This window comes from Salminus brasiliensis, chromosome 14, assembly GCF_030463535.1.
Source record: "Salminus brasiliensis chromosome 14, fSalBra1.hap2, whole genome shotgun sequence".
NCBI classification, from domain to species: domain Eukaryota; kingdom Metazoa; phylum Chordata; class Actinopteri; order Characiformes; family Bryconidae; genus Salminus; species Salminus brasiliensis.
Window position 1 is genome coordinate 11,769,966 of NC_132891.1, and position 20,286 is coordinate 11,790,251.

Genomic DNA, 20,286 nt, shown 5'->3' on the forward strand with positions numbered 1-20,286 from the left:
CTGAAACTTGGAAAGAAAGGAAGCATAAGGCAGCATAAGGAAGTTATTATCAGAGCAGAAAATAGCACAATCACCTCCTTCATTTCCCTCGCTGTTCTCCGACCTGTCTAATTAGCTCAGTGCTGCCTATGCACCTGTGTGTCCCAGGCCATTACGCCCTCCATCGCTTAACAGCCTTCAGCACAGCGCCATTCCTCTTCATTTCCGAAACCCTTTATTACCCCACACCGCGGCCGCAAACAAATCAGCCATATCTGAGTCCGGCTGGGAGGAAAGGTGCTTCCAGACAAATCGTGGCCCTATAAATGCTCACCATTCAGCCGTGATTGCCTTCTAACACTCACTGCTGAGAGGGATAATAAAGACAGGGCGACCTGGGTCAGTCAGTGTATGCCGCTAACCCCCAGTAATGAGATACAGAGTCGTCAGTAAGATGGAGGGTAGTAAACATATACGGGCAGGACATTGACTTCCTAAAGTGTCAGACTAAAAACATAAAACTCACAGTCGCTCACAGCTAGCCTGGCTGGAAACCTTTCTCTCTCTTTTTTTTCTTTCATTTTTGTGTGGCCTATCCTGTGGGATGCAAAAATGCATCATACATCAGTGTATAATGTTGTGTTAATGTACAAGTGCGACTTACAGTTATCAGTTTTCCAATGTTAGAATTAGAACACTGCATAATATGTAGTGCTGCCTTCATTACAAAGTGGGAACTGGGAGGAGTCTGATCTGAAGCGGGAAGAATCTCAAACTGAGAATCTGAGAACCCTTTGAGATTTCTAGTTCTCATAGCATGGACTGTATTAGGTGGTAGAAGATGTTTGTCATAGAAGTCCATTCTCGGTACACCTTTGCTATGATGGCTCTGGAACATCCCACAAAGTTAGCGATTTCCAAACACGCACCCACCACTTACCACTTACTCTATTACCAGGCCCTTTTTATTTGCACTCTGCTACAACTGACTGGTGTGCTCGCCTATGTATTTGTGCAGCAGACCCGGCCATGTGGCATCTGTAACAATCCAGGCCAAGGTGGTTAAAATATTCTGATATGACTGTATGATAGCATCTCGGAAACTGCTAACTTTGTGAGATGTTCCAAAGCCGCTATACTAAAGGTGTACAGAGCGGCAAATGATACAGAGCAATCAACCTGCCACTGTGGACCAGTTAACCTCCACAGTGAACACCTACCATCACCTAATCCATGCTATGTCGTCTCGCTGGTGTCATCCGAGCCAAGGGTTGTTATTCCCACTGTTAGGTAGGAGGTCATAAAATTCTGACATGCCTGTTTATATTATGGTGTTGAATATAAGAACACTTATTTTACCAAAGGCTTCAGGCCAGTCTTGTATTGCTTTTATTCAACTACTGATTACATTTCTCCAGGAGATGTCTAGTAACTAGAGGGCCTTACTCGCTCTAGATGGGTAAAATGGTTTTCTCTGTAAAAAAAAACAAACAAAAAAACAACAAAAAAAAACTGTCACCTACCCTCTATCCCCATTAATACAATAGAGTGCTATGCCATGTCCGGCGTCTTTTAGCTCACGTAACAGAACTGGACAGTTAGTGTTCTCCTCAGAGCATGTTCAGCTGTCCAGTGTTGTGTTATCAGCAGTAGACGCAGCGTCACTTCACATCTGCTAGAATCACACTAGACTCTACACTTCCAGTACCAAGATCACTGCTTGATGGGGAGACCTAGAAAGTGTGTGGGAAACTGGAAATGTCTACCCTGGGGAGAACTGAACATTTTACTGAACATTGGAGGTGAATGCTTAATCTAAAAAAAATAAACCCTTATTCCTCACAGTCTTAGCGCAGACATGTCTGTGGTTGAGTGTAAAGTTCCACACAGAGCTTGTTTGGTGTCAAGGATTATATACTACAACCCTGTCACAGCCATTCTACTCTATAGCACAAGAAGAAAGCAATGCAGCGAGGGTGGGGACAGTGAAGGGAGGGCCAAAGTGACACAGAGGCTTCTGATTGGAGAAATGAAGTCACGTGCCTCCTAATGGCACGCTAATTCAAGATGATATCGCCCCTCCCACCTAGCTCCTCCCCTCTGGCTGGTGTAGTCCGTCCTGTCGGGCAGAGCGGCGCTCAGACATGGTGTAGGATATCAGGAAAGAAAACGAAAGACTGCAGCCGAGGAGAGAAGACGAGCTCTGTGCTGAAGGTATGGAGGCAGACTTTACTTTACGCACTTCAGGGTTTCCCTTTGTGTGACTACACAGGCTACTGAGTCAAGGACCCTCTCACCACTGTTTGCTTGCATGTATGTGTGCCTGTATTTATGTGTGCCTGTGTGTGGGAGTATATATCTGTGTGTGTGTGTGTGTGTGTGTGTGTGTGTGTGTGTGTTTGCACATGCAGTATGAATGTGTGTGAGCATAAGAGAAAAGAAGCACATGTCCTTCTCTGCATGTGTCTTATACAACACAAGTGTCTATTCAGTTGGATTCCAGCACATAGTTTTCATGGGCTGAGCTGGAAAATCCTGCTCTGCAGTGCACGACTGGTCAGTCAGTGGACTGAGGTCTATCTAGCATAACAGCATTCATGTCTGTGAGGCTCTCCCTGGGATTTGAATCAATACACCTGAGAAACGAACAGGGACAAAAGCAGAGGCTTGCAGAGCAGACCAGCAGACAGTGTGAGCGTTTGCACAACCTCAACTGTAGAAGTTTCTGACCCACTCTTAGGGCTGCTTTAGGGGTGGGCACAATACTTCTGTACTGGAACAGTATTTCAGCAGCAGTGTCACATAAAAAATAAGAAAATTTCAATACGGAAAGCAAACTTTTTAATAAGGACGATATGGTAAAACTCAACATTTGGTAAAAAATAAAATAACTGTATAAATTAATAAATAATGAACTGGCATCTAATTAGTTACTGGTTATGTCGCTGACATACAAACCATTGGTCTGAGCACAGGCCATACCACCATAATACTGAAACATGGACTAAACCTAGGCCTGGATTAAATTGCAGTGACAAAGTCTGTTTAATAGACAGCACTGATTATATTTATGTTATGGTGATATGAATTTCCCTGATTAGGGGTGTGATGACAGAATGGATCAAATGACATTAAGTGTGCAGTGCCAATAATGTTGTGGTGTTAGAACCTGAACATCGTCACACTTCACTCTGTCCTTAACTGTTAACCTGTGAAAAAGCTGTAAATTGAATGAATTCTCCTTCCCAGAACTGTGTTAAATATGCAGTAACAGCTACTATCACAATAAGCCTCACTATATATGTAGAATATGGTATGTTTATATTGGTGATGCCAGGTGATGTACACTTATACGCTGATAAGCCATAACATTAGCACCATTGACGTTTGAAGAGAAAAACATTTATTATTATCTTCATCTGCAGTGGCATTTGTCAAGAGGTGGATATATTAGGCAGCAAGTGAACAGTCCATTGTTTAAGGTGATTTGATAAAAGCAGGAAGAGGGGCAAGCATAGTAATCTGTGCCAAATTGCCATGGCTAAGCTACTGGGCCAGTATATGCCTGAAACATCAGGCAGGGCTCGTGGGGTGTTCCGGGTATACAGCTATCAGTATCCACCAAAAGTGGTCCAAAAAAGGACGACCGGTGAACTGGCAACAGGGTCATGGGCACCTAAGGATCACTGATTTTCATGGAGGCCCCACCTCACAACTTACAGGACTTAAAGGATCAACTGCTAACGTATTGGTGCCAGATACTTGTGAAGTCCATACATTGATAGCTCCGATCTGTCATGGCGGCACAAGGGCTACCTACTCAGTATTAGGCTTTGTTATTGTAAAGTGTTACAATAAAGTGTTTTTGTTTTTGTTGCCATCAGTTAATGGACTTTGGCTGTGAACTGGCCAACAGCAGTGAAAAAAAAATGCGTCCAGATCCAGGCGATTGTTACGCTAGTTGTCCAGCAAGGCAGGCAGAGATGGGATGCTGATTTGATGTGTTTAACCACACAGCCTCTCAAATAACACAGCCATCTGCACTCACTCCACACACTTTGGTCTGACCCCATCGCTCTGTAAACAAAAGCCTAGGCCACAGGCTTGCTTGCCTTGCACTTGTGGCCTGAGTTATATTTTGAATTTGATAGGCCCTTATGATTTGGGTATTTCACTTAGAAACATTGATGTCATTTATGGGCGACTCCAAATCCAGCAAAACAGCTCTGCCCTTGCTGTGACACACATGACACTGTCCAGCATGGCCGAGAGTGTTTGACTGAACATGAGAAGTAAAGCTGGTTGGCGTTTTGGCCCCCAGAGCTCTGGAGATCAACTGTGTGATTCAGCTGGAGAGAGTAGCTTTAAGCTTGTCTCTCTAGGGGCCTAAATAAGTCAATTCTGTGCACTGGTTGGAGGATTCATCAAAGGTTTTGTTGAGGCTTTAGGCTGGTCTCCTTGCAGAGCACCAGGAAATGAGGTGCTCACTGAAAACACTGTAGAGAATCATTGTACCAGCAGAGTTTGTAATCTCTCAGCTATTATATCGCTATCATAGCAAAACATTTTATATTCAAAATGGAAATGTTAAAGAAAACGTAACTAGAATATGGGGATGAGGGATGTGAAAGTATTCTATCGTGATGCATTATGTCATAGTGTACTGTGCATGAGCATGTTTTGGATATTGTCAGTTCAGCAGTGAACAGCTACATTGCAAAGAGAGTGTAATTTGTGCTGGTTAATCAGATTAATTAATTTTAAAATTTAATTAATTAATTAATTTTGCAGTTAATTCCTTGTTTAGACCCAACTTACACCTGGTTGCTTCATGGTATCTAGATTGTATCCTGATAAGATTTTAGCCACTTAGTAGTCAAATGCATCTCCAGTTAGACAGACTAAAATCCTACTGCTGCGTTGGCTGGAATATGCAATTCCTCTCATCGCACATCGGGTATTACTGGTGTTTCAGTTGTACTGGGAGGGGTTTTGGTTGTCCAGTGCATCTTGGAGAGACAGATGTGTTTTCACTACGCTATAATGGCCAGATTTGTATTTGCTTCAAATGAGACCAGGTGTAAACAGCAAGCAACATGGACTCAGCCTACCAAGCACTTCTTTGGTTGGCAGAACAACATCCAAGCAGACATGATGGTAGTCTTCCAGCTCTGGTTTGTTTACCAAAGGAAAATTGGGTAATTGCAGATAAAGTCTGTTGAAAAAGAATAAACTCCTGAATAAGAGGGTGAAAGCCTCCGTGCTGCTTTTGCTTTTCCAAAATAGAAAGTAGCCTGCCCAGTGACACTTTGGCTTTTGTGAGAGTAGTAATGGATGTCTTTGTCACCTGAAGACTACTTGAGTCGGTTTTTTATATTATTTCCAAATGTTTTGGCTTTTTTTTAGTTTCGTTATAAAATGCTTACACAGTGTAAAAGGCTGCTGCTATCTTCTGTTGATTTGATAGTGATCTTATGTTGGTTAGCTTTAATAAAAACAATTTTATTTTCCTTCAGAAGACTAAATAAAAGTTAACTTTTAGACGTCTACAGCTATCATTGTCATTTTGCTATTTTGTTAGGATCCTGGTATACATTTGTTCATATGTAATTACGTGTACTTTAAACAGAATTTCTGTATCAACTTTTAAAAAATGTGTTTTAATGGAAAAAAATCAAAAGCATGGCAGTAATGGAAAACAGTGTTCCTATTTATGTTAGCCTACTGCATACACTGAAGATGTTGAAGTTTATAAGGAAGCACGGTCCATTCATGCTAGAGTGGGACTAGGAACACAAGAATAGGTTGGATCCTGTGGTGTGATTTATTTTGAAGTGCTGATAGCCCTGAGAAAGAGAAACAGATGAGTGGAGGTCCCCTGGGCTGCAGCATTTACAGTGATCTCTGTGAAGACATGGGCCGAAGACAGATGCTAGACTAAATAAACTCCTCCAGCTCCTACACTTGTCCTAACATTCTCATGGGTCAGGGGTAATGGTGCCCCCTCTGACATGGCCCAGACATCCAGGTTTACTGTATCTGCCTTTTTCGGGATGATGGTCTAATGTGCGTCATTTGTCAGTAAGAAGCATATTTGCCGAGCCCTCTCCGGGCCTTCTTGTCTTTACCAGCAGCCTCACATTTGACCCTTTAGGAATGTTCTCAGAGCTGTTCTGTGTGTTTGAGCCATTCAAGAGCTCATGTACTTGTTGCACCCAATAATTACTCGCTCAGTCAGTCAGCGAATTGATGAGCTAAATCAGGTGTTGTCACATTACAGTGATGGACATGCTGTACTGTAACCCATCGAGAACAGTGGTAGAAGGTTTGAGAAAGAGCTGCTGAGAGGCATAAGTACCTGTGGAAGATATTATGATGTGAGTGAAGACAGCTCTAAGCTCTTTTGCTTGCTCTTGCTGTCGTTCCAGACCTGGCAGCCATACAGCTGGCTGGCATAAATCTTGCATCTCTTTCAGTGGAAGCAGAAGTTCAGACGTTAATGATTTGATCTCTGATGACTGACCCATATTCCTACTTGTGTCTTGCAGCTTTTTTTGCTACGTTGAATTCTGTAAAAGCAAGTGTCTAGGCTCTGGTTCTCCTGTACATGCAACAAATCTTGAAAATGGTAAAAAAAAAAAAAAAAAGTTGAGATCAGTAGCAATCAGATTACAGTTACATTATGAAATAGGGTGATTAATGGCATAATTACATTACTCTTGCACACCAAATGCAAGTTATTTTATTAGCCCTCTATCCAATCTTAGGTAGGCATCACAACTACCAAGCTGATGAGACAGGTTGGTCCTTTTTAACTAATATTAGAAGCATTTAGTTTGTCACATGTGTTTCTGCATCTCCAAATTGAGCCACAAAACCTAAAAATTCAGTTTCTTGAACAAGAGGGTGAAAGTGTAAGTGCTGATTTTGCTATTCCAAAATGCAAAGTAGACTGCCCAGCATCAGTCTTGCTTTTATGTTTGAGTAAGAGTTTCTTTGTCACTGAAAAATACCTTTTTTATTTGTTTATATGCCAAGCATATTATGTGCTTGACAAATAATAGCTGTTTTTAACTGATCTTTATTTAATTATATGATGCATTTAACATAAGTAATCCAAAAAATACATTTTATTTAAGTTGTAACTCTGGAAATTTGATATTGACAGGGATTAATATGAGGCTGAAATCGAGATATAGAGATATATTGAGAAACCAAAAAAAAGTCCTTCTGTGGCAGAGAATGCCCTTTCAGGAGTGTAAACGCATGGTGTTTTACTTGTCTGTCATTGAGAGGCTCTACAGTTCTTTGAGAAAATGAAGGTGTACAGTAGTCAGATTGCCTGGAGTCTTTAAACAAAAACGAAAGGAAATGGTCCGTCAGCATCATGAGGGCAACATGCGTCACGAAAACCAGCTACCATGAAGAAGTTGTTCTCTTTCTTTGTTGTGCAGTCAGCTGCTAAACCACTCCATGCACTGGCGCTCACGTTCACGTTGGAGAAAATGCAAAGAACCGCATTTGAAACAGATGTTTGGAAAAACAGAATATCTTTAAAAATAGACATGAATGAACACGAGGCTTTTAACTGCAGTGAATCTGTTGATCCACCTTTCATCTACGCTCAAACCGTTTTTAGGAAATCTATAAAGAACTACCTACCCTTTTATCTGATTTAGCTGTTTTTACCAGGCAACTGACTATTAATTGTTTTATAAATTGTGATGGTTCTATATAGAACCCTTAAAGAACCCCTTTTATGTATATAATTCAGTAGAGTGACAGAGCAATTCTTTATGCTTATTCATGCAGTTGACAAATCTGCCTATCCTGTATGCACAAGAAGTGCATTGCATAAAATCATACTGATACGCCTTAGTGGCTTCAGGTAATGCTGGCATCAGCCCTTTAGAATGGGGAAAAGAAAGGCTACAGTAGACGTAGGGCAACCACTTTATACAGTTATGGTGAGCAGAAAAGCGTATCACAAAGCACGACACCTCCAACCTTGAGGTGGATGGTCTTGACAGCAAACGACCATGTCGGGTTCTACCTTTGTCAGCCAAGAACAGAAAGCTGAAGCTGCAAAAACTACAAAGTTAAAGACTAATTAATCTGGATTTCTGTTAAGGAACACAGACGGTACAGTCAGAATTTGGTGTCAACAGCGTGAATCCATTGACCCAACTTGTCTTAACAGTCCAGGCTGGTAGAGCTGGTGCAACGGTGGGGGAATGCATTCTTAATGGGCCATAACTCAAAGCAGAGGTAGTCTCAAACTGGTTTCATGAACATGACTTAACTGACACTAGATTTAAATCTAATACAACGTTTGGGATGTGGTAGAATGGGAGATTTGCAGTGTGAAAGTTCTCCTGAAAAATCTGCATGAATTGTGTGACTAAATCATTTCAACATGGACCAGCTTTTAGAGGAGCGCTTTATTGTGGGTTTTGAGAGGGAAGTACGGCCCTACCTTTAATAGTATAGTGTTCCTAATAAAGTGCTCGGTGAGAGTATTTAAGGTCAAATTAGAATAATGAGCCTCGCTTATTGATTTAAGTTCACAGTGAAGATTTTAGGAGCCTTTCACTTAGTGATCCTTTAAAGAACCACTTTTCTATTTTGTAAGTTTATACAAAGGTTCCATAACTATTCATTTTAGGAGCGTGCTTGTATCTTATGCTCAAGACTCAACTCCATATTGCTCTGGAGAGCCTCCTAGCAAAGTGTTTCGCTGCTGTTTGCTTTGATTGATGATCGTGATTACACACAAAATCTGTCAGCTCCTTCCTCCTTCGCTTGTTCAGCAGTGCCTGTCAGCACCAGGCTTGAGCGGCCTGAGACAGGTGGCTGTTTGTCACAAGGGGCGAGTTTGCTCAGGTGTTCGGCTGTGTACGCAACTGTCTCCGTCTGGCAAACTGCAGAGGAGTCCACCATTTGTCTGGCAGGAAAGCATCCGCCAAAAGCCTTCCACTCCTGCTGGAGTGGGAAGATTCTTCTTGACACTCATTTCAAGTAGTACTCTTCTGATTCTTAGCTAGTTCAGACCGATGATCAGTAGATTACCATTTAAAATGAGGGTGAAGAAGAATCTAGACCTAGTGACTTATTTCTACAGGTGTAAATATAACAATTTAGAACAATCTGATTGGATTACAATACTTTAGCAAATAGAATACATCATGAGATGTATATGTAATTGTAGCTAACTTTGATATAATTCGGATTGTTATAGTATGATTCAGAATTATATTGGAAATAAACAGAATGCACAGTTTACACAGTAGTGGAATTGGAAGACTAAAATGAAAATAAAATAAACACACAGCATACTAATCTACAATTATTCCATCCTCCTAGTCATCTTTATCCACTTGCAGGGTTGCAGTGGGTCTGGATCCTGTATCTAGAATAATTTGGTTCAAGGCCTAAGGTACAGGTCTAATTTTATCATTCACCCATCTAATAATCTATCTGTCTAATAATCTAGGAGTAAAATGATTTAAAAACATATATTGTAGCAGTCTAATAATACATCAGTTTAATAATCTAGCAATTAAATTATTTATTAGTCTAATAATCTAGAAATCTCAGAATCTGCTGATTTCATAATTTAGATGTCCAGTTATTTATCATTCGAATAATCTAGCAGTCCAATTATTTATCAACCTAATAATCTAGCAGTCTCATAAACTGCAGTACAATTTTTTTATCTGTCAGATAATATTATCAGATCATAATAATTATTTAGTAATCTAACATTTGAGTCAAGTCATGATACAGAGATTCATTTTTCCCCACAACTTTCTTTAAAAAAAACACTCACTTTTGATTAGCTCTTTCCACCTGGCCCGGCTTTGAGACCCTTTGTGAGCAGTGTCATCTGGACGCGTGTGCTCTTATTTCTCTCTGGCAGAGCTGCAGCTTTATGACTCCTCTGAGTGAGTTTTTTTCAGAGAGCCACGTGTGGCAAGGTGGCTCAGGCTACCTTCAGCTCTCATCTGTGGGCCAGCTTTTGGTGGAAGGCCAGTTGTTCGCTGAGCGGCAGTGTGTGAGGTGCCATCCACACTCTTGAAAAAAGGTGCCAAAAAGTTTTCCTTGGCGAAATGCCACAGAAGAACCACTTTTGGTTACTGAGTAGTTTTAATTGAGGTCCTTTAAGATTTTGAATGGTTCATTGAGGAACTAAAGTGGTTCTTCTAGGGAATGGCTCTAAAGAAACCCTCTCTGACATCTTCGCATTTTAAGATTGTAGTGGACCACTGGAATTATTATAGTATAATAGTTATTGTTTATATTTTAGATTTTGCTGTGTTTCAGTACAGACAGATTGCTGGTGGTGAGGCTCTGATATGCAGACAGTATCTGTAGAACATCTGTAGTGTGAAATGTGAAAGGCTGCAGGTCTGCAGTGAATGATTGCTGCCACATAGACTAGACAGACCACTGCTCTTTCTAGAGCAACTTGTTCTCATGAGCTGTCCTCCCCTGAGGCAAAGCATATGTTCTTGATGAAATGCTCTTAAACATTGCTAAAATATTTTGATAATGATTAAGTGAGGATATGGTAGTGGGAATTGGGAACCAGTAAAAATGCAATGCAGTAATTCAGTGAAATTGGTGGTGATAGGAACCAGAGGTATTGATGACCATACACCAATATTATTGTTTTGTTTACTATCAAAAAGAAACATGGGTAAATATCTTTATATCTATCTTTCTTAGTTTTTATATATATATGTCATTTAAAGTGTTAAATATGTCTAACTTCTAATGGAAGTCAATTTCAAAATATTTTATTTCCATATAACTGCCAAATTCATCTTTTGCCAGAAAGTGAAAAATTACAGAAACGAACGTACAGAGTCTGTTTAAAATGGAAATAATGGAAATTCTTCCTCAAGGCAATTAATTGCTCAAGGCAATGGCTCTATATACAACAAGATAACTTAATAAAGTATTTTAATGCATAAATGGTTCTTTATTGACCAGTAAAACCTTACATCTAGTTCTGTAGAGAAAAAAAACAATTTAAGAAAGTTTTTTTTAATAAAAACACTTTTATGCTAAGACTGTACAGGTGGATTTCAGGCTATAATTGATCTATAATTTAGACTTTTTGTGAAGGTTCTTTGGAACTTAAAGAAGGTTTCTCACTTTCACATCCCATTCAAACGTGCCCATCCCATCCCCAACAAACGTGTTCTTTAAAGAAGTCTGCTGAAATGTGGCTCTTCTTTGTTTTCACTCTAAAGAACATTCCTTGGTACCTATCATTAAGGCATGTTGTCATATGGTCCACCCTTAGCCGAGGGGATGGGTAAGAGTGGTGTTCAGTAAGGCCATAATATTACTGTGAGGTACTTGATCCTGGAATATGCAGCTTATTTCATGCTTCAGCTCCACGCATGCAGTTCAGAGATGATTTTCATGAAAATCTTGGCTGTTTAGCGGCATAAAACAGCGTGAATCGTTCAGCTATTGCTGTTCTGATTCTCAGTTTACATTTTAAAAAGCCTAGGCCCGAAATGATGCGGCTCTCTGAGCACCTAATTTGTATGTTAATGAGAATCTGGTAAACAATTCCTGTAAAGGCACACTTTTCCAAGTCAATGTGAAATTTAACCCACACACAGTTTACACAGCCGACGAGACTGGCTAGAGTAAAACAGCTCTACCGTTTGATCTCCTTTTCTTTTTAAAATGCATGCATGCACAGATGGCTACATATTTATTTCCTTCACATTGTGCTTGATACCATCTGTTTTCATGCCTGTTTTATTGCTATAGGGTCACCTTGAAATTGTGTGATGCATTGGATATTTTTTGCAAGAGCCGCTTCTCTATCTCATCTATCTATCTCATTTCCTTCTGCTTGTTGAGCTCGATGTGTTTATGATGGAGCTTTCTCGATGTTCAGAAGAGACGGCGCTCATGTCTCCGGTCATGCACAAACATTATCCATACACTCTCATGACATATTCTAGCCATTGAACAGAGGTGTGTCCACGACGCTATCACTGACTCTTCTCTGCTGGCCTCCTCAGTCAGTGGTACTGTGACAGCAGGGGCCATATTTCACCCCCTCAGTTCAAGCTTACGGTCCCCCTGCAGACAAAGCCGGCAGTTTTATGGTGGATCTTAAGGAAATTAGGGCCATAAATCTCCCTCGACCGGGGTGCTACAAAGCGCGGAATGCTCTTACATGAAGGATGATGGAGAGCAAAAGAGTGAGACAGGACAAATCTTTTACTCTGGCAGCCATAAGCTGTAACCGCAGAGCAGAGACCAGGGAATGATTTAATGATATTAAGCCTGACGGTTTGCTCTATGGTGGCATTGAAATTTGCGTGTTTGCGGGTTTTTGGTTGTCGTTGATCTCATAGCAACCATGCTGTCACTCTAAAAAAACTCACTTTTCCAAAATGATAACACTAAATGATAAACTAGTTGTTTTCTCCTGAAAAGATGTTTTCGGCCCTTGAACCCTACGTTTATTATGCAGTTATTATTCTTAGTCTATAGTTTCTCTGTGAGCAGAGATACTTTAGTGCTGGTCTATAGGAGTTTGGTTGAGAGTGTCTCTGATAATATACAGTATCCTTGGGGCTAAACGTAAGACCAAGTTGTTGAGGATTGTGAATATGGCTGAGAAAATCATACGTAAACCACAAAAACATATATACTCTATATATAAAGAATATACTATGTGTTTGTTTGATCTACTCCCTTCTGGAAAGCATTATAGGGTACCAGAATTGTTTTTTTCCTTATGGAATAAATTAATAATTAATAAATGTAAGTTTCTAGTGAACTTTTAAGTCAAACATCGATTTGATGAAAATGTGGCTAATTTGAGTTATACTGTAATTACTCTGAGACCTGGTAGCTTTGAAGGTGGTGTAATCAGAATCTGAATCAGAAATAGGAGGTAATGTGCAGTTGTTACAGCTGCAACCGTTTAGGTTGTTTCTGTGTGGTCATGTTTGTCGTTGTATGCATACACATTCTGCTATTTATTTCTTATATATCTCTTGATTTATTGACTTATTTACTTTTATAGTGTGTAACTAGGTGAAGCCAAATGACAAATTTCCAAAGATGAACAATAATGTTTTCTATTCTATTAAATTATATTGTGAATGATTTGGTAATCATGGTTTAGTCTATCTTGTGGAGTCCCATAAGGTTTTATTTTGGGACCTATGAAACTGCCGTTAATTGTGACAGTAATGTAGTTATGAGAGCGGCATAATATGGGCTTACATACAGGGTCTGAGGGGTTAATTGAAAGTTATTTGTCTTTTAACAAGAAGTGAATACAAGGATGGGATTAGCTCTTCACAATTTACATGTTATGAATTATGGAAATTAATTTGCTAATTTACTTATTTCACATTTAAATTTTAAATGTAAACTTTTTATTCTCAGCTCTCTAGTGTCCTATTAACTACACCCCTAGAAAGGCAGCTCTTCTGGTGAAGACAGTGGGTACATAGTGTAAATGGAACAACTCAAATAACCATCTGAATTCTTAAATAGTTCTTTGTTTGGTTAAATGGTTCCTGTTCATGGTGAAACTCATTCTGTAGATGGTTCTTTGTCCATCTCTAACGATTAAAAAAAATTATATACATCACCAAAACCTTTCACTATTTTTGACAATAACCCATTTAGAGTGTACCTGACACCTGTGAAGTTGCACAGGATGAGCCTATTAGATTTAATGTGTACACCTGTCTGCAAACTTTTGATCACTGGTATATGCAGAAACTCCAGTGTTTGCTGCCATTGTACAGTAAAACATGTCATGTCATGTGTTCTATGAACCATTTTGCGGAAACCTTTCCAAGAGGGAATCCCACAGGAGGACGTCCTTTACTCCAACGTGAGTCCCCGGGGACTATTTGAGAGTGGCTGGGATGAGTAATTGCACTGCCAGTTTCTGACAGATCCCCTGCTGGCTCTGATACAAGAGGCTAACATGTGACCAACACCTCCTCTCTCTCTCTTTTTCTCTCTTTCTCACTGTTTCTATCCCTCTTTCTCTCTATTTCATTCCCCCCTGCTCTTCTCTTGGCTGATTTACGACAGGTCGTCTCTGACGGGCACTAAGCAGGCATGTTGGGAAGTGAGCGGGATGTGGCAAGGCCTTTGGCTATCGTATTCTGCCTGCCATTCAGCTCTCTCTGAACAGCGAGACCTGCTCTCTGACCTGAGTTGAATGGCATGTGTTCGTAACCTGTGGTAGATTCAACAAGCCAGCCAACCAGTCAGCCACTGAGAAGAATCTGCAGTAGCTGAGATCTAGTGGGTTCAAGACATCATTAACCTAATGCAGCATGTCAGAGCAACCAGTACTTTAAGAGACACTCTCTTGTCTCTCCTGTTCTGTCACATCACACTCCAGGGGCAGCCTTATGAACGACCACATTCTGTGTGTTCCAGCATGCTGTAAAATGTGCTACAACAGGGCATACATAATAAAGTTGAAATATACTTGAATTAAATAAATAAATAAATAAATAAATAAGAATGCTAATGGAAACTCATATAATACCTGCATTCAGCTACTTTAAGTTGCACCAATTGCAGATACACATGTGCAAATGCACATAAAGCTTGTCTGGTCCCTGTATGGAAGTATTGTCAAAAGAGTATGATTCTCTAGAGCAGATAAACATGAACCTATTGGCACCCTGTCTAATGCCAAACATGGGCTAGAGGGGTATAAAGCCCCCAAGCACTGAGTTCTCCAGAATGATGATGATGCTTCATCCAATATGGATAGTTTGGAATGATGTGGGGTGGTGATCATTCAACGTCCTGACCTCACTAATCCTCTTGCCCCTAAATGCAACCAGAATCTCACAGCGATGCTTCAAAATCTAGTAGTAAGCCTCTCTGGACAGTAAAGACAGTTACAGTAAATAAACTCTTTATTTCACAAGAAACAACAAATGATCAGGTGTCCCAAAAGTGTATGTACAATAAGAAAATAATACTAACAGCGTTGTAGTAGTATTATAGCCCTAAGCTAATGGCAATGCATGAACAGTTTATGGCCATTCTAGATTAATCTGACACTCACTAATTCTAAAAAGGCATCCTATGTTTGATTTAAAGCAACATGATGTAGCATTGGTACCTTAAAATCAAACATTTTAACTGTAATAGGGATAATGGTGTCTCTGTCATTGCCACTCTGAGCCATAACGCTACTCCTGCACTATGGGAATTATGGTGGAGCTGCACAGGCCCTCTCACATTGGTGTAAAATACTGTAATGTTACTCTAGTCCACATGGTTCCTTAACTTTAAAGCCGGTTCTGTATCTCTCACCCTGTCAATACATAGTAGACGAGGTGCTCATATCATGATCTGTATTTATGACTGTGGAAAAGAAGTGAGCTACACTCCACAACTGTAGGGGGAGCCTGCGTAAAAACAATTGCATAATGTTGCTTTAAAGCTTTTAACAAACATTAATCTGTCATCACTGTCATCAAAAAACATTAGATCACCAAAACTTCACAGGAGAAGGAGAAAATCTTCTCAATTTCCAGTGGAAGTCAGTGTAAAATAATTTTATTCCAGGTCATTCTGGAGCATTTCTATTGGTCCATTCATCATGACATTTTGACACCATGTATAGAACAACTGCCAGAAATGAAGATACAAGGTTTATGCATGTCTACAACACTGTATTTTACCTTGTATGTTGCAGGATGTGTTGTATGTGTGTAAAGCAGAGCTGAGTGAATTGAATGAATTCTGGTTAGGCTGTAAATGTAGGCCTAGAGTGACATTTTGTGACTAAATTGGCCCCACTCATTGATGGTTACATAATGGTTATCTTGATAGGACTTCAGTTCAACCAGTAAAGTCCCAACAAATTGGAGAGCTTGTTAAGTTGAATCTACCCAGATACCACTAAAAGTAAAATCCAGATGTTTCCTGATGTTTGGATTGGATTGTTAGTTTTTAGACTTTTGTTGCCAACCCGAAACAAGACTAGTCCTGTAACTCTGCCCTGTTTAAATGCCAGCATGTTGTAAAATTAAAGACGTGTGTTTTTTAATCCTTAGAAATGAAATTAATAGAAGTGTGTGAAGCTTCCCCGCTGTTGATCCTAAAATAAACCATGTCACCTGTTCAGTAGCTCACTGTGTGGTCTGCTCAGAAACAAGGTAGATGGTCAGTTATTAGTCAGTTATAATAGCCATGTGCGTGTGTGTGAGATTCTCCTGGTGGTGGCTGGTTGGTGGACTGAATGCAGCACTTGCCTGTCCAGACAGGCACAGATTGGATGTCTCATCCATCTGGTGTCAGTTCACCCTGAGGGAGAGTAGGCTGGACTGTTTGATGTGGTCTAGGCCAATAACCCATCTCTGCTTTAGCACCTCTCCAGCCCTGAAACTTTGGCAACTACCACTAACTCACTGTGAAAGAATTACATTGCATTGTTTGCTGCTACCCTCAGTCGTGTGACTTAAATAAACAATTAGATTCAGTGGTGACAGCTGTTTACAGGATTTCCAAACCCCAAAAACACGTCCTTTACATTCAGTTGCTATAGAGGCCACTATACCACTACTAGAAAGCAAATGGAGTGGGTTAATGGGCAAAGTAAAGAGCCCGCCAGCCAGGCAGCAAAATAATAAAGCAGAAGGGAGACAGACAGGGGGAGTGAAAGAGTAAAAGCAAAATAGTGAGTGGGAGACACTTTTTAAGAAGAAAGAGAATTAGTGTGTCCTTGAAATATTTCATATTTAATAGCTTCTGTAAATTCCTACTAATTAAATTTTATGACCTTATATGCTCCTGTTCTAGCAATCGAACAAAAGTACTTAGATGCAGCAGTACAGCGAGGTTTGGGGACAGATTTGGAGATCTATCAGTTCTATTATCTATTATCTGTCTGTTAGGAGTGTAACAATGTATCATATTGTTGAGTACAAGCCTCTCAAGTTTTATACGCACAGGCAACGAACAGTACATTCATCAGACTAGAGAACATGAAGTACTCCTTTCAGTGCTGATTATATTAAGTGTAAAAAAAAAACAAAAAAAACAAGCAAGTCCACAATAAGGACAGACCATACCTCCTCTCCTTCTTTAGCAGCAAAACTCCTCATAAACTAAAATAAAGCGATGGACGAATGGGTGGAACTCAACAGATCTCTATCGAAAAAGGACACCATTGAATTACTTACAGTCATGAGTCATTACCCAAACGACTAGAAATGGTAAATGTATTTGAGCAGGCTGTTGTACGGAGAATACATGGTAGCCTAGATTACAACATGATCTCACACATCTCTCTATATAGGCCTTTTTTTCATTGAAGACAAAGAGTGGTCCAGCAGAATAAGGCGCGGTCACTAAGACCAGAGGATTGTTGGTTTGAATTCTGGTCATGCTGCTAGCCAAGGCCAAATGGCCTTGCTTTCTCCAGGGTAGGTAGATGCCACTTTCTCCCCACATCTCCCCACATCACTGGCATCTGCTGGCCAATGGATCAATGGAGTTGCATCAGCAGCAGTGGCTGGCGCTGGATGGTTGGCTGCAATTGTGTCGGAGGAGGCATGTGTCGGTCTTCACCCTGCCAGTGTCGGGAACATTGCATGGGATGGGGGTGAAAAATTAGGTGAAAAAATCTGTAACAAAATCTTTGACTAAGACTATGACTAAGTCATATTTGGATGTTTTTCTAATAGTCCACTAGTAGCACTGTTGAGCAGAATGTACTTAAACACATTCACAAACTGTCTGTCATGGACTCGAAGAAGAATTCTAAAAACAGCGCTGGGAGATAATGCTGGAGACAATCCGACTGTTTAGGAGCTTTTTGGAGCTTAAAAAATAATCAAATGGGCCGACATCACTGGAGACATCATTTCACTGTGGTTAAGGTGAAGGTTAAGGTTAGGTTTAGGTGTAGATTAAGGTGTAGGTTAAGGTAGGGTTTAGATGTAGATTAGGCTTATTAAATTAGCTTGGACATTTTTGTAGTTTTTCCTTGCGGTTGCGTCTCCTTTGGAGAAAGCAGTAGGTCGTTTTACCAGACAATCGATGTGGACGTTTTCACTGTGAGATCAGGCTGATAGTCACCATGCCATCCTAAGCTTATCTCAAGCTGATTGCTGTCTCTGGGAGTGCAAATGACACACAGGACCTAGTAAACCCACCTGCTTCTTGTAAATCGGCAAGGGTGCCTTCCTCTGTGTTTTCTTTAACCCCTTAACACAGAAAGACTTATTACACACTAAGGCATATTATTCAGTAACTACAGGGACTTCTGTACGAACTGGTCTGGCTGTGTTTTGGTAATAGAAGTTTGTAATAACCCTTTCGGCCTGTCGGGGGGGGGGGGGGGGGGGGGCATGTTGTTAACAAACATTAAAAATCTAGAATGGGGTGAAATGTTTAAATACAGCCTATATGAAACAAATTGAAATAGCATAGCATGAAACATGTTTTTCAGTGATATAGCCAGTTGTGACGTACCAGCTTTTGTTTTTAATGAGCCTTATATAAAAATATGAATTTTAAGGGGTATGCTGTTTATTTTACTGCTTAATACCCTAAAGGCTATATAACTATACAACACAGTAAGTGAAACATAGTGTAATTTGCTTGACTATGTTCACAACTAATGAAAAGAAACCTAGCCCCATGCATTTAGGGGTTTTTAGGGTTGCTTTTGTACTCATTGTACAAAACTCATTCCGAACAATGAGGTCCGGACCCTGGTGTAAACCAAATCATGAAGTCTGTACCATTACGCCACTATACACTACTTATAGATATGTCTATAAGCTTTTAATGTTATTGTTAGTAGTAATATTTTTGGTATTTAGTGAGGGGGTAAGCAGCCCCCAAAGGTGCCCAGGGCCTAGAGCATGTGTCCAGAGTGTTTTATGGAAAAAAATTGAGTTGATGACATGGCTGTACATGTTTGCCCAGTGAGAAATGTGTGGAGAAGTAAAACTATTACTGATGATCTGTGGACAGAATGTGTGGGAAGCCTTTCCATTACATCATTGAAAAAATATGAAAGCATGACGAAGTAGTATGAGGAGGAGCATCCCCAGGATCTCACTATATTCTCTGTGTGTGCATTAGTTTTTGGGATGTCAGTTCTGTATTAAAAAATACCCGAATATTCTTCATAAAGAGGTCTGAAGGTTTTGGCTTGTATGAGGTCATGGGATTTTTTTGGGCCCATGCATGATATGGACACGTTCTAGCATGTGTACTGTCTCACATGAGCACATGTTCACTCCCATTTGGCTGCATGCTAGTTACAGGATGCACCTCTTGTTAGTGTAGCTGTTCCTACAGTGGGTAAAGGAAAGGGGGTCTACTTGTTCTGCTCTACCCACCAACCCCCTTTTTTCCTTGAAAAGAACCTTTAGCAGCCCACCCCACCTCCTTTTTCCCCTTCCAGCACCCAGGCTGGCCTTTGAAGTGTGTTTGTTTAATGGTTGCGCTGGGTCTCAGTCACTTGTAATAGGAGGAGTTCAGGGGCTAAGGGGAATGGGCGAATGGGTTTTACTGGCCATAAGCGATCCCCTGTGGCCAGTGAGTGGATGCAAGAAAGGCTGCCTCGCTGCTGAGACAGCTACACTCCTGACCATGTGAGTAGAGTGCATGTCTCTGATTGGATTTGGTTTGGTAGGCTCACTTGTGATGGCTGTTAGATGTGATTTTAAGGGTAAGGGTGAGTGAATATGGCAAACAATTTATCACCATGACTTGATGATATCTATAACTTATTTTTATACATATATACATATTTCTTTGAACATGTTGGAATTGACAAACACCACCAGCAAAACAGTAGTGTGACATTTGACTAAACTGAAAAAAAAACTATAAATGAACAGGTGTTCAGATCAGGAATGATCAGCTAGACACTATTAATTTATAATAAGTGATATACCTGTACTCATAATCAATGTGGAATCAACTGCTCAGTTTATGAAGAAAAAAAATATTATATCATTAAACATTTTGTAGCTTCTTAAAGTGAGTTCAAACTAGGGATATTCTGGCACAAACTAGGGATATTCTGATGTTCTGGCACATCAAAGTGTATTGCTGGTGCTGGGGCTGCTTTTGTGCAGGTGTGTGCGGGTGGGTTGTATTCTTTACACTCCTCAGTCCACCTTAGAAGCTGGTGTGGAGGTATTGCATGGACGGTGTTCATTTGTCTTCATGGTGTATTTGTAGCCAGGAATACTGATTAACCAGTGACTGGACCTTCCACTTCCAGACATGCTACAATCATCTAAAGAC

The 20,286-nt window shown here is 40.3% G+C and overlaps 1 protein-coding gene across 1 annotated transcript in view; it reads left to right on the plus strand.

The window, feature by feature from the left end:
- Window positions 1-2,149: 2,149 nt before the first annotated feature.
- The window catches only part of phc2a (polyhomeotic homolog 2a (Drosophila)), a 49,694-nt gene continuing 31,557 nt past the window's right edge, over window positions 2,150-20,286 (plus strand). Inside the window, exon 1 of the mRNA XM_072697120.1 lies at window positions 2,150-2,193. The gene's annotated coding sequence lies outside the window, so the exon portion shown is untranslated. The remainder of the gene's footprint in view (window positions 2,194-20,286) is intronic.